Below are 22,594 nucleotides of genomic sequence, written 5' to 3'. Positions count from 1 at the left end.
CTTGAAACTTGTCGAGGTTTCAGCCACCTCAGGATTCATACAAAGTCATTTTGATAACTCCTTATTTACAAGGAAAGTGGGAGACAACATAGTAATCATCCTAGTCTATGTTGATGATCTGCTCATCACAGGCAACGATCCTATATTAAATTAGGAAGCAAAAATAGCACTACAAGAGAAGTTCATATCAACGATCTAGTTGAAATGAAGTATTTTCTTGGGATTGAGATAGATAGATCACATGAAGGGATATTTATGAAACAAAGGAAATTTGAGTTAATCATAGACTTGGGACTAGCAGGGTTCAAACTAATGAATACTACAATGGAATGGAATCACAAACTAATAGCAATGGAATATGATGAACATGTGGGAGAAATAGGTGATGATAAGTTAGAAGATCCAGGTCCTTATCAAAAACTAGTTAGAAAACTATTGTATCTCATTATGGCCACACCAAATATTACAAATGCAGTGCAGATGCTTAGTCAGTTCATGCACTACCCCAAGAAGTCTCATATGAATGCAACTTATAGAGTGGCAAAATATGTGAAGAATGGGGATACTTCAGAACTCAGAAAATGGAACACAATTGAATGCATTTTGTTATGCAGATTGGCTAGGGTGTCCTAACTCAAGAAGGTCCATTACTGGATATGTGATGAAGCTGCAGAACTTTTTGATTTTCTGGAAGTCAAAGAAACAAAGCATTGTTTCTAGAAGCTCAGTAGAGGCAGAGTACAGAGCATGGCTGCAACTCTTTCAGAAATACTTTGGCTTGTGGGAATTCGCAAAGAACTAAGGGTTGATATAGAGACTCCAGTAATTTTGCTAAGGCAACAATCCAGGTTGCTTCAAATTCCATATTTCAAGACAGAACCAAACACATTGAAATAGACTTACGTTTTATTCGAGAAAGAATTCAAGATGGAACAATAAAGATAACACATGTAACCTCTAAGGATCAAGAAGCAGGCATGCTCACAAAAGCCTTGAACCGATCACAACATAGCTATCTCTTGCGCAAGCTAGGAGTGTTGAATTTTTTCACACTACCCAGCTTGTGGGGGAGTGTTGAGAAATAGAATGACTAGTTTAAGAAGTTAGTAAAAAGTGTTTAAGAGTTAGTTATTCTTTTAACTGCGTCAAGATCATTTAGTGTAGGCTAATTTCCTGCTATTGCTGATCTTTAAATATTAGCTTAGAGTATAGTAGAGTAGATAGTCCTATATATACTCACTTCATTATACTCTTAATTCACTCGATTTTTCTAGAAATAGAAAAGAAATATATTTTCTCTCTTCCTTGTGTGTATTTTCCAGTTCTCCAATTACGCCATTGTTGAGTTAGAAGGAATTTCATCAATTATCAATGGAGCAATAAACTATGGAAAGAGCTTGAGCATCAGCATCAGTTTCTCATTGTCCATAAGCAAATGAACAAAAACCATGTATCTGATTTTTGATATCTTTGTTGGAGAATTGGAAGTTAAGTGAGTTGCACTGGGTAGGGAGTCGTTAGTTTTTTGTCCCATTGTTTAGCAGAAGGATGAAAGGTGCCAAGATTTGGATACTTCAAAAGGGAAAGTTCAAGGATGCAGTTTAAGTTGTGAGTGTAATTAAAGGGTATTTTCGATCAAAAACTCACAAGATGATCTACTGTCTAAGAAAAGTTGCTTCAACCTTACTACAGGGAATATTCCAAAATCATGATGAATTAACAAAGCAAAGTTTCATTTCATAGACCATTCAAGAACATCCATAAAATGTGAAAACTCATAAAATAAAACTTCAAATTACCCGTCAAAATTTTGTTCGCTCTGCAAGTACTTTGGCTACTGCCCCAAGCAATTCACTTTCTAGCACGTGGATAATTAACATTTTCACCAGCATGGGTGATTTAATCAACAACAACTTGATAAGTTACATCTGAGGCTTCGTGTGTAGACTGCATTTTAGCTCAGCTTCCTTAAGGTGCTTAAATGTTACATCTGTGAAACATTCCACTTCAAGAGCTTCTAGAGCTGGAACTTTATTGTCATTATTGTTCACCTAGGAAGATCACCAAAACCAATCACTGAAATTATTAAACATAAGAAAGCCAGAAAATGATAACGGAGGAAGAAAGAGAGGAGGGATTAAGAACCTCAACATGCACAAATTGTATGGATGGGAAGCTTCTTATCAAGTAAAGAAAATATGAGACTGCGTCAAATTCACCCGGATTAATACTAGATACGTAAAGACGTTTGACACAATCAAGATTAAAATGAAATCTTGTTGGAACTACATCTGCTCTAGCAGCAAAGAACAAGAAAGAAAAGGCCAAAAAATAGGATTAGTCAAAGCGCGAACAATGTTTCATCTATAAAAACATAAGTTAAAGAGAAGTGAAAAAGGACATTAACCTTAAGAGTGTTGTTGTTCAAGAGGAGATGCTGGAGAGAAGAAAAACTATCTAAAAATTTGTATCCCCGCAAAAGAATTTGTTCTCGTAAGTGAGAGTTTTTCCAAAAGAGGGGTATTTTTCAAACAAATAGAACTCAAATTTCCTGTGAAGTCAAAAGATTTCTGCATAGGAGCATTAATTTCAATGACATGTTCATCCATTAAAATATTATGCAACAACCATTGCTCGAGCAAGGGGCAATGAGAGATCAAACATTCAAGAAATATGGAGATAGTTCCAATGCAACACAATTCCAATCTAATTAACTTATCAAACCCTTTGAAGGCCAAGGAAGGAAATATAGGATAATTTTCGACCAACAGGTACTTCAACTCCAAACAACTGAAAACTGAATAGGGAAACTCACATAGACAGCCCAACGGAACTCTAAGCACAAGATGTTGAATGCGATTCCTAAAGAGGAAATATGTCATCTCATGAATGACAGGCCAACTTTCAAGGCCGGTAACATCAAGGGTAAACTTCATAATTTGTCCTACAAGATTGGCCGTGAGGTGCTTGAAAATAATGTTTTCAAATTGAATCGTTGGTCATTTCTTTCTCTTTGTTGTATCATAAAGAGTTTGATCAAGTTTCAACACTGAAAGTTTGCCCCACTTGTATCTCCAATTCTTCGACAAGATGCCTTTTCGAACAACATCTCGTAAAGGCTAATGCATAAGAATAATATTAATCAAATTTACATGAAGCCTACTAAGTATATCCCATATCATTAAGGCTCTTTTTGAAAATTCATCTACAATTTCAAATTACTCCTTTCCTTCCTATTTAGTTGTCATCATTTTAGATTTCACGTCCCTTTAAGAAATTAGGTAAATTTACTATTATACTCTTATTTAGTGTTCTCTTGAAGTCAAGTTTTCAATAAATAAGCATGAACTAATTTATTTTGATTAACTAAATTGACCAATGAATATGAATTATTCGTTTCATTTTTCTATGTCGGTCAAATTCATATTTTCAAGGCTAATCTCTCGAGGGTAAAATAGGAAGAATAGTGCAATTTATGTATTGATTTTTTGAAATGACAAATGTTAATTAAGGAACATCTATTCTTTAGTAAGGATGACATGTAATTAAGAACAAAGGGAGTACATAGTATAGTACTCCCTCCATTTAAAAGTAAATGAATTGTTGAAATATTGCACACCCTTTAAGAAAAAAATATATTAAGATTTGAATTAGACATTACTTTTCATTTTTACCTTTTTGAAATTATTGTCATATTACTCTTTATAATGACTAACATTGACTACGATAACTACTTCCAATACTTCAAAGCAATTAGGGGTCATTTGATGTGAAGGATAACAGAAATAATCCTAGGATTAAATTATAGCTAGTGTCACTAGATTTGTTGTTTGGTTGGCAGGTGAGGGATAACTTATCCCAAAATTAATTGTAACATCCCAAAAATTTCTAAGTTAAGATTTGAGTCATTCTATATTTGTGAATAAGATTGTACCGAGTGATTCTAAATTCTCTTAGATGTTAAGGTCACTAGAATCCCCTAGCATAAAGTTAGGTTGATAACTTTCTTTCCGGTTGATTTTTACTATGAGATTTTTCTTGGGTCAACTTTAATCGATCAAATATTTTAGAACATAAAGAATTAGGTGGCCCATGAACTATCAAATCAAAGATCTTTGAGCTTGGAGTAAAATGTTATTCCCGTTTGGTGAAACCTCTCTAGTTAAGGCATTTCATCAGTTTGAGAAAAGAGTATTTTGATCTTTTCCATTTCCCACTAGGCTTAGCACATTTTCCCTAACCCAATTAAGGGTCAAATCAGATTATAATAACCCATTCACATTCCCAAACGCTTAGTGATTTAGAGCAAAGTTCAAGAAGAGGAAAAAAGGATTTTCAAGCGTTCATTCAAGGGTTGAGGAATTTCACCAAGAACAATCGTTCTTTCTAGGTATGTGAGGTTTCCCATAGTGATGAATTTTTTCATACTCACGCAAAATATGTAATGCTTTCATAAAATTCGTCCTTGAAATCGTTTATGTAAAGGTTCTTGAGTTTTAAGCTTCATTCTTTAACAATGGAGATTTTGAGTTCTTGAGGTGAGGATTTTGTGAATGAGTGGTGTTTCTTGATAGAATTTTAGTTGGTTTTCGACAATTTTGTGTTGAGTTTTTGTCAATCAAAGAGAGTTTGGAAGAAACCAATCGATTCTAGATGAGTTAGGACCCATAATTGAGCAAGAAAATTCATTAGATTTCTAGGTTCGAGGCTGGGGCAATGCGCTACCATATCTTTGGGGGGGTGGTGCCCTACGCCTGTAGTGCGCCCCAGTACTTTGGGGCTAGCGCGACATACCATTGATGCACCAGAGGCGTCGCGCCTTTTTGTTCTCCGTTCTTCATCCCATATGTGTTCCATTGAATCGTGTCTTCGTTTTCATCTTGATACTAACACTTAAAGTTTTCAATAATCATTGAGGAATCCTACATTCCCTAAGGATATGTCTTAAATTACATTTTCAAATTTAAGTAAAGTTATGAGAAAAGTTCAAGAGGTCCTTTTGAGAGTTCTTTTGAAGTTGATTGTAGTTGTGAACTATGTTTTGAGTAAATGAGTATGAGGATGAGAATGTTATATTTAATGTTTCAAAATGAGTATAAGGGAAATAGGTTTTCGAAGTGTAACACTTTTTAATTTAAACGAGAAATAAATTGATTTCTAAATGTGTTTATAAGAAGTCCTAAGTATTACCTCTCTTTAGAGGATATTTTTAGTAATAACCTCAAGTTGAGAAAGAGTTATGTTTTATACATTTGAGCATGAGTTATATATATAATTGGGGGTAGTATTGAGCACCAATATGAGGATGAGTTCAGACAACTTACAGTCCTCATAAATCGTGCATCCAACATGGGTAAATGATCATACTTTTTAGACGGCTCCTTATTGCTTTTAATCATAGCTTAGTGGATCCACTTAGTTGAGGAGTTCTATACCCCGGCAAGGTACAGGACAGTTCTGGCAGTGTGGGCCAGACGTTGTATCATTACAGAGCTCATAATGATGGTTGTTGGTTAGAGAATCTCTCAAATAAGAGTAAAGAGTATGTTGTCATATTTTTATACATTTAGTGTTTATATCTACTTTTTTGAGTTTATTGTATTTTTATATACATCCTTGAGTTAGTATCTGTTTATTATGAAGCTTTAAACATTTTTTTATTTTTTTATTACTTTCTTATTGGGGTTGAGATGAGGTGAGTATTACCTTCCCATATTATCAGTTCAGTTAGCTATGTTTCATATTCCCCTTACATGCTCGTACATTCAATGTATTGACGTCATTGGACCTACATCTTATAATGATACAGATACACGTGTTCATGATTATCAAAAGTTGCTTTGTTGAGATCATTTGGCATTCTAGTTAGCTTTGGTAAACGTTCTTATATTCTGGAGGACTTCACCTTTACCTTACAGTTTTTAGTTTTAAGATGTCATAGTTCTTGTCCTGATTTCCTTCTGTAATAGTAGAGACTTCATAGATAGATACAATTCAAGAGTCTTTTGGTATTTACTTTTCCTTTAAAGGTGTTTTGGAAACAATTGCATTTATTGAAATGAATGATTTCTAACATTCGAGTTGAGTTTCATTTTGATAACAAATTTTGTTTTGAAGCCCATTTTTCTTGAGTTAGTTTTTCGCTTGGAGTCAGCCAGGATGAGGGTTCGCTTGGGGACCAATAATGGTTCTCGAGTGCAGGCCACGTCCAGGGTGTAGGCTCGTGTCGTGAGAAACTTGGTATCTGAGCACAAAGTTCAAGTGTCCTAGGATGTCTATGAAGTCGTGTCGGTAGGATCTTATTTATGGTTATGAGGGCCCCACTTCTATAATTGATGGACAACAGGCAATTAATAAAAGTTTCCCTTCTTTCATACTCTAAATCATGTAGTAGAATTGTGTCATAGGGAATTTATTCTAACTCATGCATTTCTCATATCCATTCAACTACCCATCATACTTAAGGTAGTTTAAAAGTAAAGCCAGATCCTTATCGATGAGTTAATCTTAGCAAAAATATTGAAATAATCATGTGATTGCAGAGGGCTTGAGAGAAGCCCGTGAGTTTAAGTGTTGAGTTTCAAAAGAATGCACTCTTCTTCATAGAAATCATGCGTTCAAGATAAAAGTGAGATTTACTCTCTTCTTTATACCTTGTTTCAATTGAGACCCTTATGAGGAAGTGTGTTGTAAAATGTGGCTAGTGTTTGCACCTGAAAGGATAGTATGAGTACGAGGTTATGAGTAGTAGTAGTAAAAGTGCCCAAAGTTAGAAGAAAGCATGCAAATGTTCAGTAATCTAAGAAAGGGAGATAGCGATGAGGCAACTTATGTTATTGTAGTCACACACCCAGTAAGTCATTAATGAGAAGTTTTCCATTGTGGATGGGCTAAGAAGTAATGATTTGGTGTAGATTTTGTTATAGAAGGCAAAGGAATAATTACTACTTTGGATGAGTTAGAGTGTACTTTAATTGGAAAGAAGTTTGTGTCAATGTGCTATTGTGATAGTGAAGACTAATTATAGGTGCTGAATAAAAGAGCAGAGTATTCATGAGGTGATAGATCTAAGTTGTGCTTTTGATTTTTGAAAGGAGAGACCTATAGTATTTAGAGGATTATAGAACTAATTAAGTAAGGATGTATAGTAAGTGTGTAAATAGTATTTAAGTTGTGAAAAAGGAATGTGACGATAATCTATAAATAAATAATTTGTGAGGTAAAAATTGCCTACTTGTCATGAGATATTAGTGAGCGAGTGTTTATTAATTTAATCTAGTTGTTGTAAGTTAGTATAGTATGTGAGCAATTTTATATTTGTGGTTAATACTAGACACTAAGCTTGAATTTTAGATGAGTGTTGTGATCAAAAGGATGGAAATATGAGATGTTAGTTTTGAGACCTGATCTGGTAGATTTGATATAGAGTAGGTGAGGAATTAAGATGTTAGTTGCAATGCACGTGAATGGTTCAAGTGTCTTTTTATTACCCTTAGATGATAGGAAAGAAGTATGACTAAATCATTAGATTAGAAAGAGAATTAAGGGGTGTACCCGAGAGCGTACGTGGGCAAACAAGGTTCTAATAAAGTATTGTTTTCATGTATGCCTAGATAACTTAATTGTAACACCACAATTTTTTTTTATCTAAGGCCCGAAGTATTCTTCATTTACATGTAGGGTCATATCGGGTGATTCTTAAATTTCCCATACGTGTAAAGGTAATTCTTTAGCGTGGGAATGATTTTGGATATCAATTAAGGTCACTAGAAACTCCTAGCACAAAGTACATTTTGAGTTCTTGAGTTCCTATTCTTTTTGAAAATCTATTCCTAATTATTGAATTGCTAAATGTTATGCATTAAGATTCTTGAGTTGATTCATTCATGTCTATATTTCAGCATGAACCCTATGAATTGAGTATTTTTGAGATGAGTAGTATCGTTGTGAACAGAGTTCTTGAGTTCTAAGTACCGAGTTTCCATATTGCTATTAACGTCCCTGAGTTGAGTCGTTCATGTCCATAATTCTGCATGAACCCTATGAATTCAGTTATAAATCTTGAGAAGCTTTTTAATGCTAACAATTGAGTTTTAAACTATATTTTTGAGGAAGTAAAGATGAGTTTTGAGAAAAGAGTTTTCTAAAACATGATTAGTATGACAATCGGGTATGCCATCAATGTTTAAGCAGTATGGTATATAGTTATGCCATCAACGTTTATGCAGTATGACTTCCCGGGTCATCAATGATCATATCATAATATCATTTGGATATATTTTTGAGAAAGAGTTTTCAAGTATGAATTGAGTAAGAGTATAAGGGAACTAAGTATTCCCAAAGATATCAATTTTTACATTGATAAACGAGAAACTTTGATTTCTAATTGAGTTATGAGTTTAGATATATTTCAGAGCAGTTACCTCTTTTAAGATGTTATTTTGAGTAATTTACCTCAAAACATAGAAAAAGTATGTTTCATACATTTGAGTATGAGTATATTATTGTAAGTAATATTGAAACATCGATATGGGAATGATTTTAGAAGACTAAAAATTGTCATAAACCATGTATGCCAACATGGGTAAAGGATCATACTTTTTAGATGAATCATGATTGCCTTTGGGCAAAGCTTAGTGGATCCAGTTAGTTGAGGTGTCCTATATCCCGGCAAGGTATAGAACAGTTCTGGCAACACGGACGAGACGATGTATCATCACTTAGCTCATAGTGATGGTTGTCAGTTAGAGAATCTCCCAATAGAGTTAAAGCGTATTTTTATATATCACTTATTATGTTGAGGTCATAGAGGAGAAAGAATTTTGTAAAGCTTCAAACGATTTAACTCCTTTATTTCTTTACATTCAACTTGAGTACATTGATATCTATTGCAGTCCTTTCTTTCATTTATTTGTTATTCAACTATAATACATATTCATACATTCAATGTAGTGATGTAATTTGACCTGCATCTTTTAATGATGCAGATACATGTTTTTAGGATCCTTAACAAGAGTCTGTTGAGATCACTTCATTCGCTCGTCTGCTTATGAGTGAGACCTCTTTGCTTTTGGAGTACTCCAGTTTTATAAGTTGTTAGTAGTAGTTCTTTTGAGGAGTCGTGGGTTTTGTCCCAACACTCATCTTTGTATAGTAGAGGCTTCATAGATAGACAATTTTGGAGAGTGTTTCAGTTTTAAATATTTATTTGAAACTTAAGATTCATACTTAGTATATTGGGCGAAGTTTAGAGATTCAGTAAACTATTTTTAAATGTTTCTTTCAATTAAATGCTTATGTATGCTCAAGTTAGTCTTCCGCTTGTAGTAAGCAAGGATGAGGGTTCTCTTAGGGACCAAAAATGGTTCTTGAGTGCCGGCCACGTCCAGGGTGTAGGCTCGGGTCGTGACAAACTTGGTATGAGAGTATAGAGTTCAAGTGTCCTTAGCTGTCTATGAAGCCATTTCTGTAGGATCTTGTTCATAGTTGTGAGGGGTCCACTTCTAGAAACGAGGGACTATGGACATCTAATAAAAGTTTCCCTTCTTTCATACTCTAACTTTTGCAGTAGAGTTGAGTCATAACGAACTTATTCTAAATCGTGTGTTTCTCGTATCCATTGTACTACCCCTCATACTCAAGGTGGTTGAAAAGCAAAGTCAGATCCTTATCGAGGAGTAACTCTCAGAAAAATTCTTGATGAAGTCATGAGAATGTGGAAGGGTTTAAAAGAAGCCCATGATTGAGATTATTCGTTTAGATTCAAAATAAATGCACTCTTATTCATATGAATTGTGCATTTGAGCTAAAAGCGAGATGTATTCCTAGGCTCTTTTCCTTAAACCTTGTTTAAGTTGAGACCCTTATGGGGAAATGCTTAGAGCTTGTGTAGTGTTTTCACCCGAAAAGAAAATATGAGTTATGATATTATAAGCAATAGTTGTAAAAGTGCCAAGAGTTAGGACAATGCAGGTAGAGCTTCAGTAATCTAAGAGAGAGAGATAGTGATTAGGCAAATTATGTTGTTGCCATACAACTAGTAAGTTTTAATAATGAGTTTTCCTTTGTGAGTAGACTAAGGAATAATAATCTTGTGTAGAGTTAATGATATGAGGTAGATGAATAGTTACTAGTTAGGATGAGTTAGAGTATACTTTAACTAGAAAGGAGATTATGATGATGTGTTATTGTGATAGTAACGACCAAATGTAGGTGTTGAATAGAAGAGTAGAGTATTCATGAGGTGATAGATCTAAGCTAGGCTTATGATTTTTAAGGGGGAGCCTATAATATTCAGAGGGTTATAGAACTAATTAGGCGATAATTCATAGTGAATAGGTAAATAGTACTTAAGTTGTGAAAAGGAATGTGATGGCAGTCTGTAAATAAATAGGTTGTGAGATAAAATTTACTACTTGTCATGAGGTCTTAGTGGGTAAGTGTTTCTTAATTTTATCTAGTAGTTGTAAGATGGTATAGTAAGAGAGCAATCATATTAGTGTCCGGGTTTAGCAATAAACATTTATCTTGAATTAGAGATGAGCATCATGATCAAAAGAATGGAAACATGAGGGTGATGATGTTAGTGTTGAGATCTGGTTTGGTAGACTTGACATAGAGTAGGTGAGGAATTGAGATGTTAGCTGCAATGAAGATGAGTAGTACAAGTGAGAGATCCTAACATTTATATAAGGGCGGTGAAGTGTGGGTAAGTTGTAAGAGTAACATGAGCATTAAGAGGTGTAACAAGATTGTATGTAATAAGGCGAGGTTCCAATTAAGTTAAATAATTTTCCATGTGTACCTAAATAGTATATTTGAGCTGTCAATGTGGAATAGGCTGAGGTAAGCATTATTTTTTTCTCCTTATGAGATAAATGAAACGGCCTTATAAGCCAATGAGAAGAGGTTAATAGAACCATCTTAGAAAGAGTTCCTAGAATGATTCTTAGTACCTGCTTATGGAGAGTTCAGTAGCCAACGAGATAAGCCTTTTTTGAGTATTAGAGAAAAAGGAATGTAGACTTGTTTAGACATAATGTAATAGATCTATAGCTTTAAAGTGGAGATGATGAGATGAGAAACCAATTCAAGTGTTGAGGATGAGATAATGATGTTTTTCGAATGAGTTTTCATACCCTAGCGTTTTCCTCAAAGTTCAGTTATTACAACATCTTGTTGACGTTTCTAATATCTGAATTGTTTCTATGACCTATGCTCATACACTTTAGAGAGATTCACATCAATGCTCAATTTACAGAATGAGGGGCAAAAAAATTAGCTTATTGATCTCAATCTTACTCCATAAAGTTATGGATATCAACCTCATGATAGGAACCTATTCATATAAGCATTCATCTCTCATAGTATTTTCTGTCTCACAAATTCATGATTTACTCTCAATGGCTAGCAACATAATGGTATGCCATGTATATTCTTATATCAGATATCTCAAATGAATCGTGCTTATGATCTTTCGTCCTAAATCTCTTTCAGTGATCCTTTAAAGTTTTGATAGTGATGTTGCGATATTTAAATGAGAGAAATTTGTTGATTCTTGGTTGTAAGGTTTGAAATTTCAGTTGGCAGATATGATGAGATAATGCAAATTTCTAAGAAGAATTGGTTAGTAAGAGTCAATGGACTTGTTATAGTACTAGGCATATATGTTGTGTTGGTAACATGTGGACAAATGCATGATGCATTAGGTGTACCTGATATGGGCTCAATATTGGTTTAATGTAGTTATAAGGAGAAGTATTTTTGGGATAAGATTTCCTATAGAGGTATAGAATCCGAATCTTGTGATTTAGATTTGAATAATCACTTTATTTTAAGTACTTTGTGATTTCAAGTTAGGCTTGAGTATAGTAAGAGCATATAGTTGGACTTAGACCTTGGTAAGAGTAGTCATATACCCTTTTGGGAGCTATGAGATGCAACCAATGAGGTGTGGTAATATGAAAGAAGAGCATAGTTGAGAAGTATTTGTAAGCTTCAAAGCTACCAGTCATATCACTCAAGACATAATATTCCTATTCTTACTTCGTGCCCAAATATCCATGCTTTATGTCAAATAGCTTCAGATAGAGCATGCCTATGTTCAAACTTATATCTTACGCAACTATTGTGCTATAGAGAGTTCCAAACTCTTAGTATGAATCAGTTTCGCCTATACTAGAGACTGGTTCAAAAGTTGATAGAGATATTGATAGTTACTCATTTTCCTTCCATGATCAGCTAACCATCATTCAAGGACGAATGATCCCAAGAGGGAGATATTGTAACACCCCAAATATTTCTACGCAAAGGCCCAACCTATCCTTCATTTACATGTAGGGTCGTATCGGGTGATCCTTAAATTTCACATGCGTAAAGGTAAATTCTTTATCATGGGAATGATTTTGGATATCAATTAAGGTCACTAGAAACTCCTAGCACAAAGTAGAATTGAAAGTTTCCTTACAAATTAAGTTTTGATGTAAGATTCTATTTGGGTCAACTTCAAATGACCATATCTCTTAGAATATAAAGAGTTATGTGGTTATTAACCTGTAGAATTAAAAGGTATTTGAATCTTCTCTCCAACGCCACCAATTTCGCAGCAATCTGAATTTTTAGTAAAAAGTTATGACCATTTTAGTAACCAGATACAGTGCAGTGACGAATTAGCCTACAGAAAATCATTAAAAAGGGTTGTTTTTGTCTGTTTACCTCTAAGAAAAACCTAAATGAACTTCTATACTAATTAAAGATCCAAAACAATTAGATTTTCATCTCTTAGTACATCATTATCTTGTCTCTCAAACCCTAAGGAAAAATAAAAGTAGAAGACTCCATTCAAGATTCTTTCAATCGTTTTCAAGATTCTTCTTCAAGGTAAGTCTTTCTCCAAGAAGTTTATTCTTTCCAACTCAAATTCGTCTATGCAATTATGAATCACTAATGAAAATCATAATTTTTGGCCATAGAGATTTCAAGAAACTAATTCAAGAATTTCAAAAAGCGTTTTCTTGATTGTTCTCCTTCAAGCTAGTGTTTCAAGATTTCTATTCAAATTCTTTTTTAAGATTCTTCAAGAAGCTTGTTCTTTCAGGTATGTAAGACTATGATAGTATTGAACTAGTTCATCCTCACGCCGTACATCTTCTTTCAAATCAGTAAAAGAGAAATCTAGGATTCTATCCGTAGATTTGAGTATTCTTGATATTAATTGATTTTGAGTTCTTGAGTTCCTATTCTTTTTGAATTTCTATTCCTAATTATTGAATTGCTATATGTTATGCATTAAGATTCTTGAGATGATTTGTTCATGTCTATATTTTAGCATGAACCCTATGAATTGAGTATTTTTTTAGATGAGTAGTATCATTGTGTTTTTGAGCTCTGAGTGATCAGCTTCCATATTGCTATTAAGATCTTGAGTTGAGTCATTCAAGTCCATAATTCCGCATGAACCCTATGAATTGAGTTATAAATCTTGAGAAGGTTTTTAAAGCCAACAATTGAGTTTTAAACTGAGTTTTTAAGGATTTAAAGATATGTTTTGAGAAAAGTGTTTTCTAAAACATGATTACTATAACAATCGAGTATGCCATCAATGTTTAAGCAGTATGGTATCTACTTATGTCATCAATGTTTATGTAGTATGACTTCCCGAGTAATCAATGATCATATCACAATTTGATTTTGATGTATTTTTTAGAAAGAGTTTTCATGTATGAATTGAGTAAGAGTATAACGGAAAAAAGTATTCCCAAAGGTATCAGTTTTACATTGATAGAAGAAAATATTTGATTTCTAAATGAGTTATGAGTTAAGAAAAGTTACCTCTTTAAAGAGGTTATTTTGAGTAATTACCTCAAAACAGAGAAAAAATATGTTTTACACATTTGAGAATAAGTATATTATTGTGAGTAGTATTAAGCACTGATATAGGGATGATATGAGACAACTAAAAATCCTCATAAACAATGTATTCCAACATGGGTAAAAGATCATACTTTTTAGATGAATCTTGATTGCCTTCGGGTAGAGCTTACTTGATCCATTTAATTGAGGTGTCCTATTTCCCGACAAGGTATAGGACAGTTCTGGCAGTGTGGACGAGACGCTGTATCATCATGTAGCTCATAGTGATGGTTGTTGGTTAGAGAATCTCACAATAGAGTTAAAGTGTATTTTTGTATATCACTTATTATGTTGAGTTGAGAGATGAGAAAGTACTTTGTAAAGCTTTCAATGATTTAACTTCTTTGTTTCTTTACATTTAGCTTGAGTACATTATTATCTATTGCAGTCCTTTCTTTAAGTTATTTGTTATTCAGCTAGATTACATACTTGTACATTCAATGTATTGATGTCATTCGACCTTTATCGTTTAATGATACAAATGCAGGTTATTAGGATCCTCGACAAGAGTCTATTGAGATCACTTCATCCGCTCCTCTACTTATGAGTGAGACCTTCTTTCTTTCGGAGTACTCTAGTTTTATGAGTTGTTAGTAGTAGTTTTTTGAGGAGTCGTGGGTCTTGCCCCAACACTCATCTTTGTATAGTAGAGGCTTCATGGATAGACAATTTTTGACAGTCTTTTAGTTTTAGGTATTTTATTTAAAACTTATGTTTCATACTTAATATATTCAGCGAATTTTGAGATTCAGTAAACTTTTTTTAACCATTTATTTTAATTTGATGCTTATGTATGCTCAAGTTAGTCTTCAAATTGTAGTTAGCCATGATGAGGGTTCACTTGGGGACCAATAATGGTTCTTGAGTGCCGGCCACGCCTAGGGTGTAGACTCGGGTCGTGACAATAATTGAGTAGTCAATGTGGAGTAGACTGAAGTAAGCAAATATTTATCACCTTTAAGAGTTTGGTAGGAATGATTTTATATAGTCAATGACGAGCCTCTTGAATATAGTTCAAACTTTCCTCCAATTAGGTTGATATGAACATAAAAGGATGTTGTTAGTAGGCTAAGAAGAAGAAGTCAGATCAAGTGGCCTTATAAGCCAATGAGAAGAGGTTAAGAGAAGAACCTTTGAAAGAGGACTTAGAAGGTGTCTTAGTACCTGCTTATGGAGAGTTTAGTAGCCATGAGATAAGCCTTTACTAAGTATTAGAGTAAAGGGAATGTAGACTAGTTTAGAAACCTAAGGGGGAGATGATGAGATGAGAAACCAAGTCAAGTGTTGAGAATCACCAAGTGATGTGTTAAGAAAGAGTTGTAGGGTTATATCAATCCATTCATAGTCTAGCGTATTCCTCAAAGTTCAGTAACTACAACATCATGATGATGTTTCTTATATAAGAATTATGTTCATGACCTATGCTCATATACTTCAGAGAGATTCACATCTATGCTTAGTTTTTATAATGAGGGGCAAGAACTTTAGCCCATTGATCTCAATCTTACTTCATAAAGTTATAGATATCAGCCTCATGATACTGACCTATTCATAAAAGCACTCATGTCTCATAGTATTTTTAGTCTCACAAATTCATGATTTGACCATGATGGATAGAAAAATAATGTTATGTCATGCATATTCTTAAATTAGAGTTCTCGAATGAATCGTCTTATGATCTTTTGCTCTATAGATCTTTCAGTGATCCTTTTTTTTTCTGAGAGTGGTGTTGTCGATAATAGTTTTGTGATGATAGAGAAGAGGATTGATATTTCTTATTATGATATTTATGGTGTGTTTATTCCATCTAAGGTCATAAAGGTGGAGGAAGAAGAGGATGAGGTTTTACTATGAGTAGTAGTTAATTGAGAGTAATAAATCAACTTCCTGGTAGTAATGCATGAAATTTCAGTTGGTAGAGGGGGCGAGAGGATGAGAAATTCTTATAAGGGTTGGTTAGTAGGATTTCATGGAGTGATTATATTACTAGGCTTGAATGTGGTGTTGGTAGCATGTGGATGAATGCATTATGCATTAGGTGGTTCCTGATTAAAACTTGAGGTTGGTTGAGTGTGGTGGTAAGGAGTAATATTCTTGGGATAAAATTTCCTATAGAGGTATAGAACTCGAATCTTGTCATTTTGATGAGAATAATCACTTTATGTTAAGTACTTTGTGACTTTCAGTGAGGCTTGAATATAGTAAGAGCAGACGATTTAACTTAGACCTTGGTAAGAGTTGTCTAAAATCCTTGTAGAAGTTCTGAGTGCAGCTTATGAGATGTGGTATTCATAAAGGAGGACATGGTTTAGAGGTGTTGCTAGACTTGATAGCTAGTAGTTGTGAATCATAAAGCGTAATAGTCATATTCTTACTTCATGCCTGGATTTCCCTTGTCTCATGTAAGATAGCTTCATATATAGCTTGTCTATGTTCAAACTCATATCATTCATGTAACAACCCGTAAAATGAATAGGTGAAACTAGAGCCTAACGATTGTGTTTTTGAGTTTTTTGTGAGGTTATGAGTTGTTAAATGTTGTCCTGAGCTATGGTTGAGGGGTTTAAGGGTTAAATGTAAGGTACAACCCCCCAAAGACCAACCAAGGGTTCTTGAGGGGGACCCTAAAGCCTAACCACCAAGACCCCAAAAAAAACAAAAAAATGCCAAATTGGTGTGACCTACGAATGGGGACCTACTCCCCGTAAGTCCATCCACGCCCTGTAGATGGCCTCCATAGGTCAGGGCCCCAAATGTCAAGTCACAACCCCAAACCACGGATAAGCAGGATGGGGCATCACCCCACCTATGGTCCGTAGGTCATGGGTCGTCAATGGCACCTGTATTATGCCAACTTTCTGCCAAGTTGAGGGTTAGTTTAGTAAATTACTAATTAGTTAGTTTAGGGTTGGGGACGTTATTTTTAATTATTTATGGTATTTTAAGAGTATTAAAACTATTAAACTCATTATTAACTTCATTATTTCAAATCACCCAAATCAAAAACCCTTCCCTGTCCTAAAAATCTTCTGTCTAGAAACTCCATTGAAGAGCAAGGTCAAGGTCAAGACTAGGGGTCAAGGGGGCAGCTTTCTTCTTTAATATTTTGTGGATTTCTTCCTTAAGGTATGGTAGTTTTCATCCTTGGGTATCTTTCAACCAAAGAGCCCTCTCAAAACTCTCTTTTCAAAGATGAACTTTCCCCAAAATTCTATGGTTTCACTCAAGCCATGGGTTCTTTCATAAAACGATTTCAAATGTTCAATTGAACTTATATTATGGTGAATTCATTGTTTTAAGGTGAATTATTAAAGAAACCCCTCATGAACCCATGAATTCCCCCAAAACCTATTTTCATGAATGTTGGCTTGAATGAATGGTAATTGGATGAATACTCTAATTGAATTTGTGATGTTTTAGTTATTGAATCAAGTTAATATCCATGCTTATTATGTCAATTGTAGTGTGTGTTGATAAATTGAAAGTATGACCCTTGAAGGGAAAGTTATGATCAAATCACATGTTTAAGTAGAATTGTGCTAGCTCTATTGATCCACTTAAAAGGGGGAGGTGTTTACTTACTATGTATATTGTGGTATTAAATTGATGGATATCTTCCCTGTATCTCTATATATGAAGGACCTATGTATGATCATGATGTAAAGTATATGTGTGTGATCTCAATGGAAGTAATATGATCATGTTTAGAATGTAATAGTGCTACCATTGAAAGGTTATTCTCAATTATGCACACATGAATGGTAATGATAGAATGTGAAAGGTTTCTTCCTTATATGGTACACTTTGAATTGGTAGGCTTAGGCATCCTCTTCTTTAATGAATGAATGTAATGGACATGAATCAATAGACCTAAAGTTGGTGGCCCTTTTCTAAATGAATGATGTTTTATTCTAGGCTATGAAATGAACCGGTAGACCTAATGTTGGTAGCCCTTCATAATGAGTCTAGAAACTAATGAGATGATAAACCTTGAAGCGGTAGACCTAATGTTGGTGGCCCTTTTTTGTGTGAAATGATGAACCTTGAAGCGGTAGACCTAATGTTGGTGACCTTTTCTTGGAAAGTCAATGAGCTATCCTTAATGTACCTTGAATAGGTAGACCTAATGTTGGTGGCCCTTTCATGTGTAATGTACCCTGGGTTGGTAGGCCTAATATTGGTGGTCCTCTAAAGTTCAATAATGTTAATGTGAATGAACTACTCTATGGGAATGAAGGCTAAGCACCTAGTGGATATGTTAAGATGGCGACTCTCCCAATGTTAGGTTAGAGTCCAATGAACATCTTTCTTATCCCATAACTATGTGCCCACATAGGTAAAACATACTTAGTTCTACCTTAGGCAAGTAGAACACCTTTCTTTGATGTAGGGTTATGTGACACATGATTCCATGATTTAGCACTCATGGTCTATGTCGGTTAATGCCTATTCCCATCATGTGAGATGTGCACTATGGTTTCTTGAGAAGTTCTATGAAGTGTGGGTGGTAGTATGAGATGCCATCCATGCATTGCACCAATAGGCTTTAAAAGGTCATAGTGAGTTCTCTAATGTCTTAATGCCTAATGAATGAAAGTGCTCTAAATGAAGCTAATGAAGAATGTTGACTTAATGTCTAATGTAATGATGCATGCTATACTTGGATTGTATTATGCGTTACTTCTTTGTCATGACTATGAAATGTTATGTCTCTTATGTATGAGTATTGTAAAAGGATGGAAATGATAAATGGTAAGTTCACTTTTGGTGGCCTTGATGTGGTACTTAGTGTGGATGGTGGTATGGGACGCTATTGATCATACATTGCACATGGTATAGCTTGGGGTTGGTTGAGGTGAAAACCTAATGTCATGAAAAAGTTATTATGTTGGTTATGTCCTAATGTGAAGAAATGACTTGTATGTTGGTTATAGTTGTATATTATGCCTCTTATACTTATGTTCATGAAGTTTGATCAAAATTGGCATATGCATGGCTTTCAAATGAAATGTGTGTTTTAAGCATGATTTTTGCATGGCTATCATACATAGTACTTAATTGTGCTAACCCATATTCTTCTATTTTTTTCTACAAAGTGTAGGCATTGGCACTCAATTTCATTCCCTTCGTGGCTAAAAGGCTTGGATTGAGATACTTCCAATACTAAGTGGTATGTCCTCATGGATCGAGGACAAAGATGTTTGATGTTCCATTTTCATATAATAGACATTGTTAGCCTTTTGATTGTAAAGAGTCGTGACCCTACTTTTGTTTGAAGATATTATTTTAGATGGTCATGTTAGACAATAGACTTCCGCTTTTTTAAATGAGTATTTTCGATTGTATGGATTTAAATGAGTTTTAATTCCATACCATTTTCCTTATATCGAATGTTATGAATGCTAAGAGGCTTGTACGAGACCCTTCGGGGTCAAGTACGCCATGTCACGTCTAGGGGGTAGTGTCGGGTCATTACAATTCTTGACTGATGTGCCATAGACGGTTCCAAACTCTTAGAAAAAATTAGTTCCGCCTATGTTAGTAGGCAAGACCAGAAGTCAGAAAGATAGTAAGAGGAAACACTTTCCATTCTCAGTCAAGTCATCATTCGAGGATGAATGATACCAAGGGGGAGATATTATAACATCCCAGAAATTTCTATGTTGCGATTCAAGGAATTCTTTATTTGTGAATAAGATTGTAACGAGTGATTCTAAATTCTCTTAGATGTTAAGGTCATTAGAATCCCCTAGCATAAAGTTAAGTTGAAAACATTCTTTCCGATTGAGTTTCACTATGAGATTATTCTTGGGTCAAGTTCAATCGACCATATTTTTTAGGAAACAAGGAATTAGATAGCCCCTGAGCTATCAAATCGAAGATCTTTGAGTCCTCTTTCCAACACTGCCAAGTTTGCTAAATTTTCATCTCTGAGCTAAAAGTTCTGCCCGTTTGAGTGAAGCTTCTCTAGTGAAGGCATTTCATCCGTTTGAGAAAAGGATATTTTGTTCTTTTCCTTTTCCCATTATTCTTAGAACGTTTTTACTGACTCAATTAAGGGTAGAATTAGATTCTTATCACCCATTTACATTCCTAAACACTTAGGGATTTAGAGCAAAGTTCAAGAAGAGGAAAAGTGAGTTTTCAAGCGTTCATTTAAGGATTGAGGAATTTTTCCAAGAAAAATAGTTCTTGTCAGGTATGTGAGGTTTCCCATAGTGATGGATTTGTTTATCCTCGCGCCAAATATGTAATGCTTTCATTAAATTCGTCTATGAAATCATTTATGTAAAGGTTCTTGAAGAGTTCATGAGTTTTAAGCTTCATTCTCTAACATTGGAGATTTTATGTTCTTGAGGTGAGCATTTTCAGAATGAGTGGTGTTTCTTGACATAATTTGAGTGGATTTTCAATAATTTCATTTTGGGTTTGTCAATCAAAGAGAGTTTGGAAGAAACCAATCTATTCTAGATTATTTAGGACCTGAAATTGAGCAAGAAAATTTGTTGGATTTCTGGGTTTGGGGTTGGGGCAATGCGCCACCATAGCGCCAGAAGGGCTGGTGCCCTATGCCTGGAGTGCGCCCCAAAGCAGCGGCAGTACTTGGGGGAAAGTGCGGCACGCCATTGATGCTCCAAGGGCGTCAAACCTTTTTCTTCTCTGTTCATCGCCTCGTATGTGTTCCATTAAATCGTGTCTTCGTTCTCTTCTTGATACTAACTCTTAAATTCTTCATTAATCATTGAGAGATCCTACATATCCTAATCAAATGTCTGAAATTACATTTTTCAAATTTAAGTAAAGTTAAGAGAAAAGTTCAAGATGTCCTTTTGAGTCAAATTCAAAATTTCTTTTGAAGTTCATAGTAGTTTGGAACTAAGTCTTGAGTAAATCAGTATGAGGATGAGGAGAGTTGTATTTCATGTTTCAAAATGAGTGTAAGGGAACTAAGTATTCCCAAGTGTAACACTTTTTCATTTAAACGAGAGAAGTATTAATTTCTAAATGAGTTTATGAGAAGTCCTAAGTATTATCTCTTTTAAGAGGATTTTTGGAGTGATAACCTCAAGTTGAAAAAGAGTTATGTTTTATACATTTGTGCATGAGTTATATATATTATTGGTAGTAGTATTGAGCACTGATATGAGGATGAGATCAAACAACTCATAGTCCTCATAAATCATGTAGCCAACATGGGTAAACGATCATACTTTTTAGACGACTCCTTATTGCGTTTAAGCATAGCTTAGTGGATCCACTTAGTTGAGGAGTTCTATACCTCGGCAAGGTATAGGGCAGTTCTGGCAGCATGGGCAAGATGTTGTATCATCACATAGCTCATAGTGATGGTTGTCGGTTAGAGAATCTCCCAAATACTAGTAAAGACTATGTTATTGTATCTCCAACCTTCGTCTCGTATGTGTTCTTTCAAATCATATATTCATTTTCTTCTTGATATTTACTCTTAAAGTCTTCATTAATCCTTGAGAGATCCGACATATCCTAATCACATATCTTAATTTATATTTCAAATTAAAGTAAAGTTAAGAGGAAAGTTCAAGAGGTCCTTTTAAATTTGAGAACTCTTTTGCAATTAACTATAGTATGAACTAAATCTTGAGTAAATGAGTATGAAAATGAGAAGAGTTATATTTCAAGTTTAAAATTGAGTATAGGGGAACTAAGTAATCCCAAGTGTAACACTTTTACATTTAAAAGAGAGAAACATTGATTTCTAAATGAGTTTATGAGTTTAGAGAAGTTTCAGAGTATTATCTCTTTAAAGAGGATCTTTTGAGTAATTACCCTAATTTGAAAAAGAGTAATGTCTTATATGTTTGAGCATGAGTTTATATATTATTGGGAGTAGTATTGAGCACCGATATGGGAAGGAGATCAAACAACTCACATTCCTCATAAACCATTTAGCCAACATGGTTAAAGGATTGTACTTTTTAGAAGACCCTTTGTTGCTTTTAAGCATAGCTTAGTGGATCCACTTAGTTGAGGTGTTCTATACCTCGGCAAGGTATAGGACACTTCTGGTAGCGTTTGTGAGACGTTGTATCATCACATAACTCATAGTGATGGTTGTCAGTTAGAGAATCTCCCAAATAAGAGTAAATTGTATGTTATTGTATTTTTATACACTTGAGTTTTGATCTAGTGTTTTAAAAGCTTTTATTATTGCATCTCTTATTATTTCTTTCATTTTGGAGTTGAGTTGAGGTGAGTATTGTCTTCCTTTGTTACCATTTCAGCTATACATATGTTTTAGTTTTACCATACATGCTCGTACATTTAATGTACTGACATCATTCGAGCTACATCTTCTTTATGATGCAGATAAAGGTGTTCAGGGTCATCAACTGGCACTTCTTTGATACCATTTGCACTCATGCTAGCTTTGGTGAGCCTCCTTGCTTTCCGGATGGCCTCACATTATCATTTTCTACTTCGTTAAGTTGTCGAGGGTCCTGTCCCGAAAGCTATCATAGTATTTTGAGGCTTCATTGACATTAGTAGTTGAGGAGTCTTTCACTATTTCCCTTGTTGAGGTTTTGAGACTTGGAGTCACTTATTTATGTTTAATTGAGTATTTCCAGACATTTCTGAGTTAATATTTTGTTGAGAATTTTTAGTTAATCTTTATATTTAAAGTTCCTATTTTGCTTGAGTAAGT

This window comes from Solanum verrucosum, unplaced genomic scaffold (genome assembly GCF_900185275.1).
Source record: "Solanum verrucosum unplaced genomic scaffold, falcon-dt-bn FXZP01000025.1, whole genome shotgun sequence".
Lineage (NCBI taxonomy): Eukaryota > Viridiplantae > Streptophyta > Magnoliopsida > Solanales > Solanaceae > Solanum > Solanum verrucosum.
Note: the sequence above shows the minus strand (reverse complement) of the source record.